Here is a 14425-nt window from a genome sequence, read left to right as displayed (position 1 = left end):
GTAGTGCGGGGTCTGTCACTCTCTCTCCCTCATGTGTAGTGCGGGGTCTGTCACTCTCTCTCCCTCATGTGTAGTGCGGGGTCTGTCGCTCTCTCTCCCTCATGTGTAGTGCGGGGTCTGTCGCTCTCTCTCCCTCATGTGTAGTGCGGGGTCTGTCGCTCTCTCTCCCTCATGTGTAGTGCGGGGTCTGTCGCTCTCTCTCCCTCATGTGTAGTGCGGGGTCTGTCGCTCTCTCTCCCTCATGTGTAGTGCGGGGTCTGTCGCTCTCTCTCCCTCATGTGTAGTGCGGGGTCTGTCGCTCTCTCTCCCTCATGTGTAGTGCGGGGTCTGTCGCTCTCTCTCCCTCATGTGTAGTGCGGGGTCTGTCGCTCTCTCTCCCCCATGTGTAGTGCGGGGTCTGTCGCTCTCTCTCCCCCATGTGTAGTGCGGGGTCTGTCGCTCTCTCTCTCCCTCATGTGTAGTGCGGGGTCTGTCGCTCTCTCTCCCTCATGTGTAGTGCGGGGTCTGTCGCTCTCTCTCCCTCATGTGTAGTGCGGGGTCTGTCGCTCTCTCTCCCTCATGTGTAGTGCGGGGTCTGTCGCTCTCTCTCCCTCATGTGTAGTGTGGGGTCTGTCGCTCTCTCTCCCTCATGTGTAGTGCGGGGTCTGTCGCTCTCTCCCTCATGTGTAGTGAGGGGTCTGTCGCTCTCTCTCCCTCATGTGTAGTGTGGGGTCTGTCGCTCTCTCTCCTCCATGTGTAGTGCGGGGTCTGTCGCTCTCTCCCTCATGTGTAGTGCGGGGTCTCTCTCCCTCATGTGTAGTGCGGGGTCTGTCTCTCTCCCTCATGTGTAGTGCGGGGTCTGTCGCTCTCTCCCTCATGTGTAGTGTGGGGTCTGTCGCTCTCTCTCCCTCATGTGTAGTGCGGGGTCTGTCGCTCTCTCCCTCATGTGTAGTGAGGGGTCTGTCGCTCTCTCTCCCTCATGTGTAGTGTGGGGTCTGTCGCTCTCTCTCCTCCATGTGTAGTGCGGGGTCTGTCGCTCTCTCCCTCATGTGTAGTGCGGGGTCTCTCTCCCTCATGTGTAGTGCGGGGTCTGTCTCTCTCCCTCATGTGTAGTGCGGGGTCTGTCACTCTCTCTCCCTCATGTGTAGTGCGGGGTCTGTCGCTCTCTCTCCCTCATGTGTAGTGCGGGGTCTGTCGCTCTCTCTCCCTCATGTGTAGTGTGGGGTCTGTCGCTCTCTCTCCCTCATGTGTAGTGCGGGGTCTGTCGCTCTCTCTCCCTCATGTGTAGTGCGGGGTCTGTCGCTCTCTCTCCCTCATGTGTAGTGCGGGGTCTGTCGCTCTCTCTCCCTCATGTGTAGTGCGGGGTCTGTCGCTCTCTCTCCCTCATGTGTAGTGCGGGGTCTGTCGCTCTCTCTCCCCCATGTGTAGTGCGGGGTCTGTCGCTCTCTCTCTCCCTCATGTGTAGTGCGGGGTCTGTCGCTCTCTCCCTCATGTGTAGTGCGGGGTCTGTCGCTCTCTCTCCCTCATGTGTAGTGCGGGGTCTGTCGCTCTCTCTCCCTCATGTGTAGTGCGGGGTCTGTCGCTCTCTCTCCCTCATGTGTAGTGCGGGGTCTGTCGCTCTCTCTCCCTCATGTGTAGTGCGGGGTCTGTCGCTCTCTCTCCCTCATGTGTAGTGCGGGGTCTGTCGCTCTCTCTCCCTCATGTGTAGTGTGGGGTCTGTCGCTCTCTCTCCCTCATGTGTAGTGCGGGGTCTGTCGCTCTCTCCCTCATGTGTAGTGAGGGGTCTGTCGCTCTCTCTCCCTCATGTGTAGTGCGGGGTCTGTCGCTCATTCTCTCTCATGTGTAGTGCAGGGTCTGTCGCTCTCTCTCCCTCATGTGTAGTGCGGGGCCTGTCGCTCTCTCCCCCTCATGTGTAGTGCGGGGCCTGTCTCTCTCTCTCCCTCATGTGTAGTGCGGGATCTGTCGCTCTCTCTCCCTCATGTGTAGTGCGGGGCCTGTCGCTCTCTCTCTCTCATGTGTAGTGCAGGGTCTGTCGCTCTCTCTCCCTCATGTGTAGTGCGGGGCCTGTCGCTCTCTCCCCCTCATGTGTAGTGCGGGGCCTGTCTCTCTCTCTCCCTCATGTGTAGTGCGGGGTCTGTCACTCTCTCTCCCTCATGTGTAGTGCGGGGTCTGTCGCTCTCTCTCCCTCATGTGTAGTGCGGGGCCTGTCGCTCTCTCTCCCTCATGTGTAGTGCGGGGCCTGTCTCTCTCTCTCCCTCATGTGGAGTGCGGGATCTGTCGTTTTCTCTCCCTCATGTGTAGTGCGGGGCCTGTCTCTCTCTCTCCCTCATGTGTAGTGCGGGATCTGTCGTTTTCTCTCCCTCATGTGTAGTGCGGGGCCTGTCTCTCTCTCTCCCTCATGTGTAGTGCGGGGTCTGTCGCTCTCTCTCCCTCATGTGTAGTGCGGGGCCTGTCTCTCTCTCCTCCATGTGTAGTGCGGGGTCTGTCGCTCTCTCTCCCTCATGTGTAGTGCGGGGTCTGTCGCTCTCTCTCCCTCATGTGTAGTGCGGGGTCTGTCGCTCTCTCCCCCATGTGTAGTGCGGGGTCTGTCGCTCTCTCTCTCCTTCATGTGTAGTGCGGGGTCTGTCGCTCTCTCTCTCCCTCATGTGTAGTGCGGGGTCTGTCGCTCTCTCTCTCCCTCATGTGTAGTGCGGGGTCTGTCGCTCTCTCTCTCCCTCATGTGTAGTGCGGGGTCTGTCGCTCTCTCTCTCCCTCATGTGTAGTGCGGGGTCTGTCGCTCTCTCTCTCCCTCATGTGTAGTGCGGGGTCTGTCGCTCTCTCTCCCCCATGTGTAGTGCGGGGTCTGTCGCTCTCTCTCCCTCATGTGTAGTGCGGGGCCTGTCTCTCTCTCCTCCATGTGTAGTGCGGGGTCTGTCGCTCTCTCTCCCTCATGTGTAGTGCGGGGTCTGTCGCTCTCTCTCCCTCATGTGTAGTGCGGGGTCTGTCGCTCTCTCTCCCTCATGTGTAGTGCGGGGTCTGTCGCTCTCTCCCCCATGTGTAGTGCGGGGTCTGTCGCTCTCTCTCTCCTTCATGTGTAGTGCGGGGTCTGTCGCTCTCTCTCTCCCTCATGTGTAGTGCGGGGTCTGTCGCTCTCTCTCTCCCTCATGTGTAGTGCGGGGTCTGTCGCTCTCTCTCTCCCTCATGTGTGGTGCGGGGTCTGTCGCTCTCTCTCTCCCTCATGTGTAGTGCGGGGTCTGTCTCTCTCTCTCCCTCATGTGTAGTGCGGGGTCTGTCGCTCTCTCTCTCCCTCATGTGTAGTGCGGGGTCTGTCTCTCTCTCTCCCTCATGTGTAGTGCGGGGTCTGTCGCTCTCTCTCCCTCATGTGTAGTGCGGGGTCTGTCGCTCTCTCCCTCATGTGTAGTGCGGGGTCTGTCACTCTCTCCCTCATGTGTAGTGCGGGGTCTGTCGCTCTCTCTCTCCCTCATGTGTAGTGCGGGGTCTGTCTCTCTCTCTCCCTCATGTGTAGCGCGGGGTCTGTCGCTCTCTCTCTCCCTCATGTGTAGTGCGGGGTCTGTCGCTCTCTCTCCCTCATGTGTAGTGCGGGGTCTGTCACTCTCTCCCTCATGTGTAGTGCGGGGTCTGTCGCTCTCTCTCTCCCTCATGTGTAGTGCGGGGTCTGTCGCTCTCTCTCCCTCATGTGTAGTGCGGGGTCTGTCGCTCTCTCCCTCATGTGTAGTGCGGGGTCTGTCGCTCTCTCTCCCTCATGTGTAGTGCGGGGTCTGTCGCTCTCTCTCCCTCATGTGTAGTGCGGGGTCTGTCTCTCTCTCTCCCTCATGTGTAGTGCGGGGTCTGTCGCTCTCTCTCTCTCCCTCATGTGTAGTGCGGGGTCTGTCGCTCTCTCCCTCATGTGTAGTGTGGGGTCTGTCGCTCTCTCTCCCTCATGTGTAGTGCGGGGTCTGTCGCTCTCTCCCTCATGTGTAGTGAGGGGTCTGTCGCTCTCTCTCCCTCATGTGTAGTGTGGGGTCTGTCGCTCTCTCTCCTCCATGTGTAGTGCGGGGTCTGTCGCTCTCTCCCTCATGTGTAGTGCGGGGTCTCTCTCCCTCATGTGTAGTGCGGGGTCTGTCTCTCTCCCTCATGTGTAGTGCGGGGTCTGTCACTCTCTCTCCCTCATGTGTAGTGCGGGGTCTGTCGCTCTCTCTCCCTCATGTGTAGTGCGGGGTCTGTCGCTCTCTCTCCCTCATGTGTAGTGTGGGGTCTGTCGCTCTCTCTCCCTCATGTGTAGTGCGGGGTCTGTCGCTCTCTCTCCCTCATGTGTAGTGCGGGGTCTGTCACTCTCTCTCCCTCATGTGTAGTGCGGGGTCTGTCGCTCTCTCTCCCTCATGTGTAGTGCGGGGTCTGTCGCTCTCTCTCCCTCATGTGTAGTGCGGGGTCTGTCGCTCTCTCTCCCCCATGTGTAGTGCGGGGTCTGTCGCTCTCTCTCTCCCTCATGTGTAGTGCGGGGTCTGTCGCTCTCTCTCCCTCATGTGTAGTGCGGGGTCTGTCGCTCTCTCTCCCTCATGTGTAGTGCGGGGTCTGTCGCTCTCTCTCCCTCATGTGTAGTGCGGGGTCTGTCGCTCTCTCTCCCTCATGTGTAGTGCGGGGTCTGTCGCTCTCTCTCCCTCATGTGTAGTGCGGGGTCTGTCGCTCTCTCTCCCTCATGTGTAGTGCGGGGTCTGTCGCTCTCTCTCCCTCATGTGTAGTGTGGGGTCTGTCGCTCTCTCTCCCTCATGTGTAGTGCGGGGTCTGTCGCTCTCTCCCTCATGTGTAGTGAGGGGTCTGTCGTTCTCTCGCCCTCATGTGTAGTGCGGGGTCTGTCGCTCATTCTCTCTCATGTGTAGTGCAGGGTCTGTCGCTCTCTCTCCCTCATGTGTAGTGCGGGGCCTGTCGCTCTCTCCCCCTCATGTGTAGTGCGGGGCCTGTCTCTCTCTCTCCCTCATGTGTAGTGCGGGATCTGTCGCTCTCTCTCCCTCATGTGTAGTGCGGGGCCTGTCGCTCTCTCTCTCTCTCATGTGTAGTGCAGGGTCTGTCGCTCTCTCTCCCTCATGTGTAGTGCGGGGCCTGTCGCTCTCTCCCCCTCATGTGTAGTGCGGGGCCTGTCTCTCTCTCTCCCTCATGTGTAGTGCGGGGTCTGTCACTCTCTCTCCCTCATGTGTAGTGCGGGGTCTGTCGCTCTCTCTCCCTCATGTGTAGTGCGGGGCCTGTCGCTCTCTCTCCCTCATGTGTAGTGCGGGGCCTGTCTCTCTCTCTCCCTCATGTGTAGTGCGGGATCTGTCGTTTTCTCTCCCTCATGTGTAGTGCGGGGCCTGTCTCTCTCTCTCCCTCATGTGTAGTGCGGGATCTGTCGTTTTCTCTCCCTCATGTGTAGTGCGGGGCCTGTCTCTCTCTCTCCCTCATGTGTAGTGCGGGGTCTGTCGCTCTCTCTCCCTCATGTGTAGTGCGGGGTCTGTCGCTCTCTCTCCCTCATGTGTAGTGCGGGGTCTGTCGCTCTCTCCCCCATGTGTAGTGCGGGGTCTGTCGCTCTCTCTCTCCTTCATGTGTAGTGCGGGGTCTGTCGCTCTCTCTCTCCCTCATGTGTAGTGCGGGGTCTGTCGCTCTCTCTCTCCCTCATGTGTAGTGCGGGGTCTGTCGCTCTCTCTCTCCCTCATGTGTGGTGCGGGGTCTGTCGCTCTCTCTCTCCCTCATGTGTAGTGCGGGGTCTGTCGCTCTCTCTCCCTCATGTGTAGTGCGGGGTCTGTCGCTCTCTCTCTCCCTCATGTGTAGTGCGGGGTCTGTCGCTCTCTCTCCCCCATGTGTAGTGCGGGGTCTGTTGCTCTCTCTCCCTCATGTGTAGTGCGGGGCCTGTCTCTCTCTCCTCCATGTGTAGTGCGGGGTCTGTCGCTCTCTCTCCCTCATGTGTAGTGCGGGGTCTGTCGCTCTCTCTCCCTCATGTGTAGTGCGGGGTCTGTCGCTCTCTCTCCCTCATGTGTAGTGCGGGGTCTGTCGCTCTCTCTCCCTCATGTGTAGTGCGGGGTCTGTCGCTCTCTCTCTCCTTCATGTGTAGTGCGGGGTCTGTCGCTCTCTCTCTCCCTCATGTGTAGTGCGGGGTCTGTCGCTCTCTCTCTCCCTCATGTGTAGTGCGGGGTCTGTCGCTCTCTCTCTCCCTCATGTGTGGTGCGGGGTCTGTCGCTCTCTCTCTCCCTCATGTGTAGTGCGGGGTCTGTCTCTCTCTCTCCCTCATGTGTAGTGCGGGGTCTGTCGCTCTCTCTCTCCCTCATGTGTAGTGCGGGGTCTGTCGCTCTCTCTCTCCCTCATGTGTAGTGCGGGGTCTGTCGCTCTCTCTCCCCCATGTGTTGTGCGGGGTCTGTCGCTCTCTCTCCCTCATGTGTAGTGCGGGGTCTCTCCCTCATGTGTAGTGCGGGGTCTGTCTCTCTCTCTCTCCCTCATGTGTAGTGCGGGGTCTGTCGCTCTCTCTCCCTCATGTGTAGTGCGGGATCTGTCGCTCTCTCTCCCTCATGTGTAGTGCGGGGTCTGTCGCTCTCTCTCCCTCATGTGTAGTGCGGGGTCTGTCGCTCTCTCTCCCTCATCTGTAGTGCGGGGTCTGTCGCTCTCTCCCTCATGTGTAGTGCGGGGTCTGTCGCTCTCTCTCCCTCATGTGTAGTGCGGGGTCTGTCGCTCTCTCCCTCATGTGTAGTGCGGGGTCTGTCGCTCTCTCTCCCTCATGTGTAGTGCGGGGTCTGTCGCTCTCTCTCCCTCATGTGTAGTGCGGGGTCTGTCTCTCTCTCCCTCATGTGTAGTGCGGGGTCTGTCGCTCTCTCTCTCTCCCCCATGTGTAGTGCGGGGTCTGTCGCTCTCTCCCTCATGTGTAGTGCGGGGTCTGTCGCTCTCTCTCCCCCTCATGTGTAGTGTGGGGTCTGTCGCTCTCTCTCCCTCATGTGTAGTGCGGGGTCTGTCGCTCTCTCTCCCTCATGTGTAGTGCGGGGTCTGTCTCTCTCTCCCTCATGTGTAGTGCGGGGTCTGTCGCTCTCTCTCCCTCATGTGTAGTGCGGGGTCTGTCGCTCTCTCTCCCCCTCATGTGTAGTGTGGGGTCTGTCGCTCTCTCTCCCATGTGTAGTGCGGGGTCTGTCGCTCTCTCTCCCTCATGTGTAGTGCGGGGTCTGTCTCTCTCTCCCTCATGTGTAGTGCGGGGTCTGTCGCTCTCTCCCTCATGTGTAGTGCGGGGTCTGTCGCTCTCTCCCTCATGTGTAGTGCGGGGTCTCTCTCCCTCATGTGTAGTGTGGGGTCTGTCGCACTCTCTCCCTCATGTGTAGTGCGGGGTCTGTCGCTCTCTCTCCCTCATGTGTAGTGCGGGGTCTCTCCCTCATGTGTAGTGCGGGGTTTCCTCTCACCTTCTCCTCAGAGCCAATGTTGCTTCTGCTCTCATGGTCCAGTGTAGAATAGATTGGAGCTGATTTCTTGAGAGGAATGACATCACCGGAAGGGGCGGGGCTTCCTTTGTGCAGATCTGTTACCAGGATGCAGCTGTGCAGCCCCCCTGACAGTTGTGCCTTGGTCACATTCCCCCTCCCAGATACACCTCTGACCTCACTGTGACGCCAGCACTGAATTGTCCAGAGTGGAGACTGCGGTGACCTCCTCCAAAAATCAATTCCAATCTATGTGTAGCCTGTGCTCACAGGACCTGTGTGATGTCACCGTCATGTGATTAGTCACATGATTGATCAGGGGCTGTTGCTCAGTCTGCTGGATTCTGCTGTGTAGTCGGGTTGCTGACTCTGTGGTTCTGCCGCTCTCTGACCTCTGACTGCTCCTGGTGCCGCTCTCTGACCTCTGACTGCTCCTGGTGCTGCTCTCTGACCTCTGACTGCTGCTGGTGCCGCTCTCTGACCTCTGACTGCTCCTGGTGCCGCTCTCTGACCTCTGACTGCTCCTGGTGCCGCTCTGTGACCTCTGACTGCTCCTGGTGCTGCTCTCTGACCTCTGACTGCTGCTGGTGCCGCTCTCTGACCTCTGACTGCTGCTGGTGCCACTCTCTGACCTCTGACTGCTGCTGGTGCCGCTCTCTGACCTCTGACTGCCGCTGGTGCCGCTCTCTGACCTCTGACTGCTGCTTGTGCCGCTCTCTGAGCTCTGACTTCCCCTGGTGCCGCTCTCTGACCTCTGACTGCCGCTGGTGCCGCTCTCTGACCTCTGACTGCCGCTGGTGCCGCTCTCTGACCTCTGACTGCTCCTGGTGCCGCTCTCTGACCTCTGACTGCCGCTGGTGCCGCTCTCTGACCTCTCACTGCTGCTGGTGCCGCCCTCTCACTGCTTCTGGTGCTGCAGTCACATCATAGATGGATGAATTTGCTGGGCGTGATCACTGTCTTCTCTTGAGAAATTAATTTCTCTCTGCTCCCGTGGGGACTTAGGTATTTATTATTGGTGAAGGGTGAAAGCTGAAGATTCCCGGGTCACTCTACAGAGCATCTTCACCTTCTCCTGGAGAGCTTTTCATTGGCAAGGAATGAACTGTCCCCGGCTACACAGCGGCCATATTGCTGATGGATTCTGTCTATATTGTGGGGAATGGGATGGTTCTTGTAAAAAACGTTCCTAACTGAAGACCAAACAGAAACATCCGATCCTAGATTTGGAGGTGAAGTCGTAGCGATCTCCTTGGGATTATCTCCATCCTCTGCTGATCTCCCATCCCGGGGCCGGTGTCTGTTTTTTTCGGCTCCTCTGTGTTCACACTACAAGCTTTCATTCATTCCGGAGCTGCAGATTTTTTCTTCTTGCTTTTCTGTGGCCAAAACGTCTTTTGTTTCTTAGTAATGAAGTGAAGCCGATCTCTGTGGATGGATCCGTAATTCCTGCTGGATTCTTCCATATCTGGACTGAGAAAGTGACTCTTCAGATTGAAGCCGCTTCAGCTATGAAGACCAGAAGACCATCTTACCCCAGGATCGGTCTGAGATATCCAAGACCCCAAGCTAAAATCTCAGCCTCTGTAGGGCCACACGAGAGCCGACGCGGTGCCACAGCAACCTCATGCAAGCAGAAGCGGAGGGATCCCATTGATTATTATGGAGTCCAGCTGAATTCCGTTGTCAGTTTTTAGAACAGAACAAAGTTTTGTAAAACCTTCTTTTTTTTAATTCTTTTTCCAAAAAACAAACAAAAGAAATCAAGCGCCCCCATATTAATTTGTAGGACCGTATTACTGTACAATGGCAGCCAGTATGCTTCACTGCCTGTAGGGCATTCTGTGCACTTGAAGGAAAGCTACAAGAATGTATACTTTATTCTCAAGAAACTTAACTACAAGGTGTGGAGACACGGGGCTCAGTGGGTGCTTTCCTGTGGAGACACGGGGGTCAGTGGGTGCTCTCGTCCGCTGGCCCGGCCGCGTTTAGAAAGACAGCGTGGCCCAGGGCTCATCCCAACTGAACGCCCGACCTCCTTAACCGTGGCCGGAACACTACTCAGACAACACAGGGTGAGGGAATCACAATATTGTAAAGAGCTGCGGAATATGTTGGCGCTATAGAAATAAAGATTATTATTATTAGTATTATTATATTAAGACTTTATTGGATCCCCAAACAATTAATGACACATAGCACATAACCAGCAAAACCACAAAATGTAACCGGCAACAGAGTCTCACCCTTCCGCTGGCTCACCAGGGATTAGAATGTCCGTGCTTCAGAGCTTCCAGGGCTACTTAGGGGTATTTCTCACATAGCGAGACCGCTTCTGAGTCACAGATTTTGTGACGTACCAGTGACCTCATTAGCAATCTCGCTGTGTGTGACACTAAGCAGCGACCTGGCCCCTGCTGTGAAATCGCTGATCGTTACACACTGTTCTGGTTCATTTTTTGGTCGTCGGGCTCCCACAAGGCATCACGCATCGGTGTGTTTGACACCTTACCCAACGACCTTGTTTGCAACTCACGTACTCGTGCATCTTCGTTGAATTCCGCGCCCTCTCTGTTCCGATTGGTGATCGCTACTGCGTTCGGATTGGCCGCTTCCATCCTCTGTTCTGCCTTGTAGATCGCAGTACATTTCAGAGGGCTGAATTCACTTGTCCCGGACCGAGTGTAGCAGCAGATCGTAATACAGTCCATTCTGCATCAGGACTGTAGGATGGAGAAGGATGGAAGCGCAATTACGTTGCCTTCCCTAAAGGCAAGGCCGCCCAGTCACAACGCAGTTACGACCACCAATCGGAGCAGAGGGGGTGCGGAAAAAGCAATGTAGATGCACGCTATATTCAATATTTGAATCATACTATGTGACAGGGTCCCAGCGACCGCCGTATCATTGCTGCGTCATTGGGAAGATCTGACTATTTGACAGCTCACTAGCGACCCTGTAGTGACGTACCAGTGATCCTGACCAGGACGTATCGTGGTCGGAACCCTTACTCCAAACCAGCAGAACCCCACTTTCGGCGGGCACCCACCGAGAATGGAATAACGCGCCAGATTTAGGAAGCTGTCTGAGGACCGCAAAGCCTGTAGTCAGGTGACTGGATTTTCCCAAGCTGGATTCCTACCTTAGGTAGCCTTTGATATCACAGCCGAATCCTTGCATTCAATGCTGAAGTCCATATAGTTTTATAATCAAGGTTCGGTTATGGCTTGCCAATCGGATCCGCAGGTCCTAGATTGGTAGCATGTAGCAAGAGTCTACCCGGGCAATGGACAGTCCTCCTTCTTACACCCCTGAGCTATCCATTCAGGCCATTGGGGTCTTCACGATTGTTGGATAAGACTGGGCTCTTATTGGCTAGATTTCAAGCCGTATAAAAAATATCCAGAGATGAGGGAGAGACAGCTAAGTTACATCACATTTAGCCATTCACATAGTAATACAATGGGAGGTTCGCATAATTGATTTGTCTACGTGTCTGATCTTCACTGGCCAAGGCAATTACATGAGTCAACAAGAACTGTAAAGGCCCCGTCACAGTAAGCAACATCGCTAGCAACATCGCTGCTAACGAACAACTTTTGTGACGTTGCTAGCGATGTTGCTGTGTGTGACATCCAGCAACAACCTGGCCCCTGCTGTGAGGTCGTTGGTTGTTGCTGAATGTCCTGGGCCATTTTTTAGTTGTTACTGTCCCGCTGTGAAGCACAGATCGCTGTGTGTGACAGCGAGACAGCAACAACTAAATGTGCAGGCAGCAGGAGCCGGCTTCTGCGGAGGCTGGTAACCAATGTAAACATCGGGTAACCAAGAAGCCCTGTCCTTGGTTACCCGATATTTACCTTTGATACCAGCCTCCGCCGCTCTCACTGTCAGTGCCGGCTCCTGCTCTGTGCACATTTAGCTGCAGCACACATCGGGTTAATTAACCCCATGTGTGCTGTAACTAGGAGAGCAAGGAGCCAGCGCTAAGCATTGTGCGCTGCTCCCTGCTCTCTGCACATTTAGCTGCAGCACACATCGGGAAATTAACCCCATGTGTGCTGTAACTAGGAGAGCAGGGAGCCAGCGCTCAGTGTGCGCTGCTCCCTGCTCTGTGCACATGTAGCTACAGCACACATCGGGAAATTAACCCCATGTGTGCTGTAACTAGGAGAGCAGGGAGCCAGCGCTAAGCAGTGTGCGCTGCTCCCTGCTCTGTGCACATGTAGCTACAGCACACATCGGGAAATTAACCCCATGTGTGCTGTAACTAGGAGAGCAGGGAGCCAGCGCTCAGTGTGCGCTGCTCCCTGCTCTCTGCACATGTAGCTACAGCACACATCGGGAAATTAACCCCATGTGTGCTGTAACTAGGAGAGCAGGGAGCCAGCGCTCAGTGTGCGCTGCTCCCTGCTCTCTGCACGTGTAGCTCCGTGCGGTGGTAACCAAGGTAAATATCGGGTTGGCTACCCGATATTTACCTTAGTTACCAAGCGCAGCATCTTCCAAGCGGCGCTGGGGGCTTGTCACTGGTTGCTGGTGAGCTCACCAGCAACTTGTGTAGCCACGCTCCAGCGATCCCTGCCAGGTCAGGTTGCTGGTGGGATCGCTGGAGCGTTGCAGTGTGACATCTCACCAGCAACCTCCTAGCAACTTACCAGCGATCCCTATCGTTGTTGGGATCGCTGGTAAGTTGCTTAGTGTGACTGGACCTTAACACTAGACTCATAAAGGCTCCTTCACACATAACGAGATCGCTAACGAGATCGTTGCTGAGTCACAGTTTCTGTGATGTAGCAACGATTTCGCCAGCGATCTCGTTATGTGTGACACCTACCAGCAATCAGGCCCCTGTTGTGAGATCGCTAGTCGTTGCCGAATGATCCGGACCATTTTCTTCAAAGGCAATGTCATGCTGGGCAGGGTGCATCGCTGTGTTTAACGCCTACCAACGAATTTCTAACAAGGTCCCAACGACTACCGAGGTAATTATACAGCTCGCTCATCATTACTGCGTCGTTGGTAAGGTCTGACTGTGTGACATCTCACCAGTGACCTCCCAGCGACTTACCAGCGATCCTTATCAGGTCATATCGTTGTTGGGATCGCTGGTAAGTCGTTGTATGTGACTGGCCTTAAGAGTCTTGTAGAAACAATGAGGGTCTTATCCCCCGTCTATAAACAAACTATCTTCATGTCTGGCTGAATTTTAAAAACTTAACCCATGCTAGGCACTGACAGAGTCCATTTCGTCAGACAAGGATCAAGGATGGTCAATATGTGGTGATCTGAAAGTTCTGTCTTTGCTCCTTGGGCAGCAAGGTGTAATGCTCGTTGCCAGAGATTGTATTGCAGAGAGCAAAAGTGGACCCACTGGGCCACAGAGAGACCCCAGACCTACCCTTTAGTGGGGTAAAGACCGGGACTCTGGCAGCTGACCCCAGGGAAAGGGCGGACACAGGAGCAGACATAGCTGAGTCACAAATGTAGACAGGGACCACCAGGGTAGCTTGAGGCAGACAATACAGGCTCGACGGACAGGCAGAGTCACTAGCAAGGCAGATGGCACAGGGAGAGTTTCCTGCAAGGCTGGGATCACTGGAGTAGTAGATGGCATGGCCAGGGAAGACTGGCAGAGTCACTAGCAAGGCAGATGGATCGGCCATTAGAGACACAGTCACTAGTACCAACAGGGCAGAACTGACAGCAGGTACCAACAGAACAGGTACAGGCAGGACAGGACTGGAACCAGGTGACAACAGGGCAGGACGGGCTGGGACCAGATATAGGAAGGACAGGACGGACTGGAACCAGGTGCCAACAGGGCAGTATGGGCTGTAACCAGGTGCCAATGGAGTAGGATGGGCTGGAACCAGGTACAGGCAGGACAAGATGGACAAATACAAGCGAGACAGGACAGGCAGGTGACCTGACAACTAGCTAGACAGAACTAACTGGACTGAAGGCATTGAGCAGGCACCTCCCATCGTGAGAGCGTGCCTGAAATACCCAGTGCTTTTCAGCAATAGGCTGATAGGCACTTCCTAAGAGTGACACGCTGGCTCTTTAAGAGGTGGGCGTAGCGTGCTCGCCCTAGGAGCACTCCCTAAGGATGTGTGACGCGTGCACAGGCACTGGGAGGGGTAAGAAGCCAAGTGGTGGACCATGGGGATGCCTGGCAGTGTGGAGAGAGCTGGCCGCAATAGTGACTGTGAGTCCCTGCAGGAGGGGAGAGCGAGGAGTGCAGGGACACAGCGCTACACAAGGAGGATACACAGTAGCCATGATTTTTGTGTGAATGGGAGAGGCGGCATAAGACTCATTACTAGTGACAGTGGCAGCCATTATGTATTCTGCACGGTGTTTTTAAATACACAATGGGTCTATACAGAATCCCTATATTGGAATGTCACTAGGATTAATGTGTTTCAAACAGATCCCTACATGACAGTGGAAGACATCCCTCTGTCCGTGGGAATCAAAGTGACACAGAAAGTGATACAATTAATACAAAAAACAAATGTATTTATTGAATAAAATATATACCTCCATTACATTACCTAGGATAACCAAAGTGCATTCGTAAACAGGGTTTCCCCAGAAGAGGCAATACAAGGTAAGATGTAAAATATGGGGCCGAACAGGCAATGAGTGGCAAGATAATAATCTATAGGGCAGTCAATAAATAATTATAAATAAATCCTGACCCAATACATATACTAAAACTTTATGTATAGATTAACCAGTATCCTGATAAACTAAACAAATTAATTCCTTAGAAACCAAATGTAATTGGTATCAGTGTTGTGGTGATCAGTACTCTACTTATAACTTGCCACTGAACAGGATATTGATAATACAGATTAAACGCCGGCAGCAGTGGTGCGATGATGGTAAAGTGTGATCAGAATGATCATTACCTAATCATTACCTAATGCTGGCCTATTAGACCTAAGTTACCGACGCGCATTTCGTCTTCTTCTCACTTCCTCAGAGGAATGCAGATACATAACTCCATGGCAGTGAATTGGAGGAACGTCTAGCTG

At 54.9% G+C, this 14425-nt stretch overlaps 1 protein-coding gene across 2 annotated transcripts in view; it reads right to left on the bottom strand.

Annotated features, from left to right (window-relative positions):
* Positions 1–7456, bottom strand: part of LOC142257197 (gastrula zinc finger protein XlCGF66.1-like) — a 45063-nt gene extending 37607 nt beyond the window's left edge. For both annotated transcript variants that reach the window (XM_075329338.1, XM_075329329.1), the window contains exon 1: positions 7362–7456. The gene's annotated coding sequence lies outside the window, so the exon portion shown is untranslated. The remainder of the gene's footprint in view (positions 1–7361) is intronic.
* Between the last annotated feature and the right edge of the window lie 6969 nt (positions 7457–14425).

The sequence above is a fragment of the Anomaloglossus baeobatrachus genome, chromosome 1 (genome assembly GCF_048569485.1).
Source record: "Anomaloglossus baeobatrachus isolate aAnoBae1 chromosome 1, aAnoBae1.hap1, whole genome shotgun sequence".
NCBI lineage: Eukaryota > Metazoa > Chordata > Amphibia > Anura > Aromobatidae > Anomaloglossus > Anomaloglossus baeobatrachus.
This window is presented reverse-complemented; position numbering and strand designations above follow the sequence as displayed.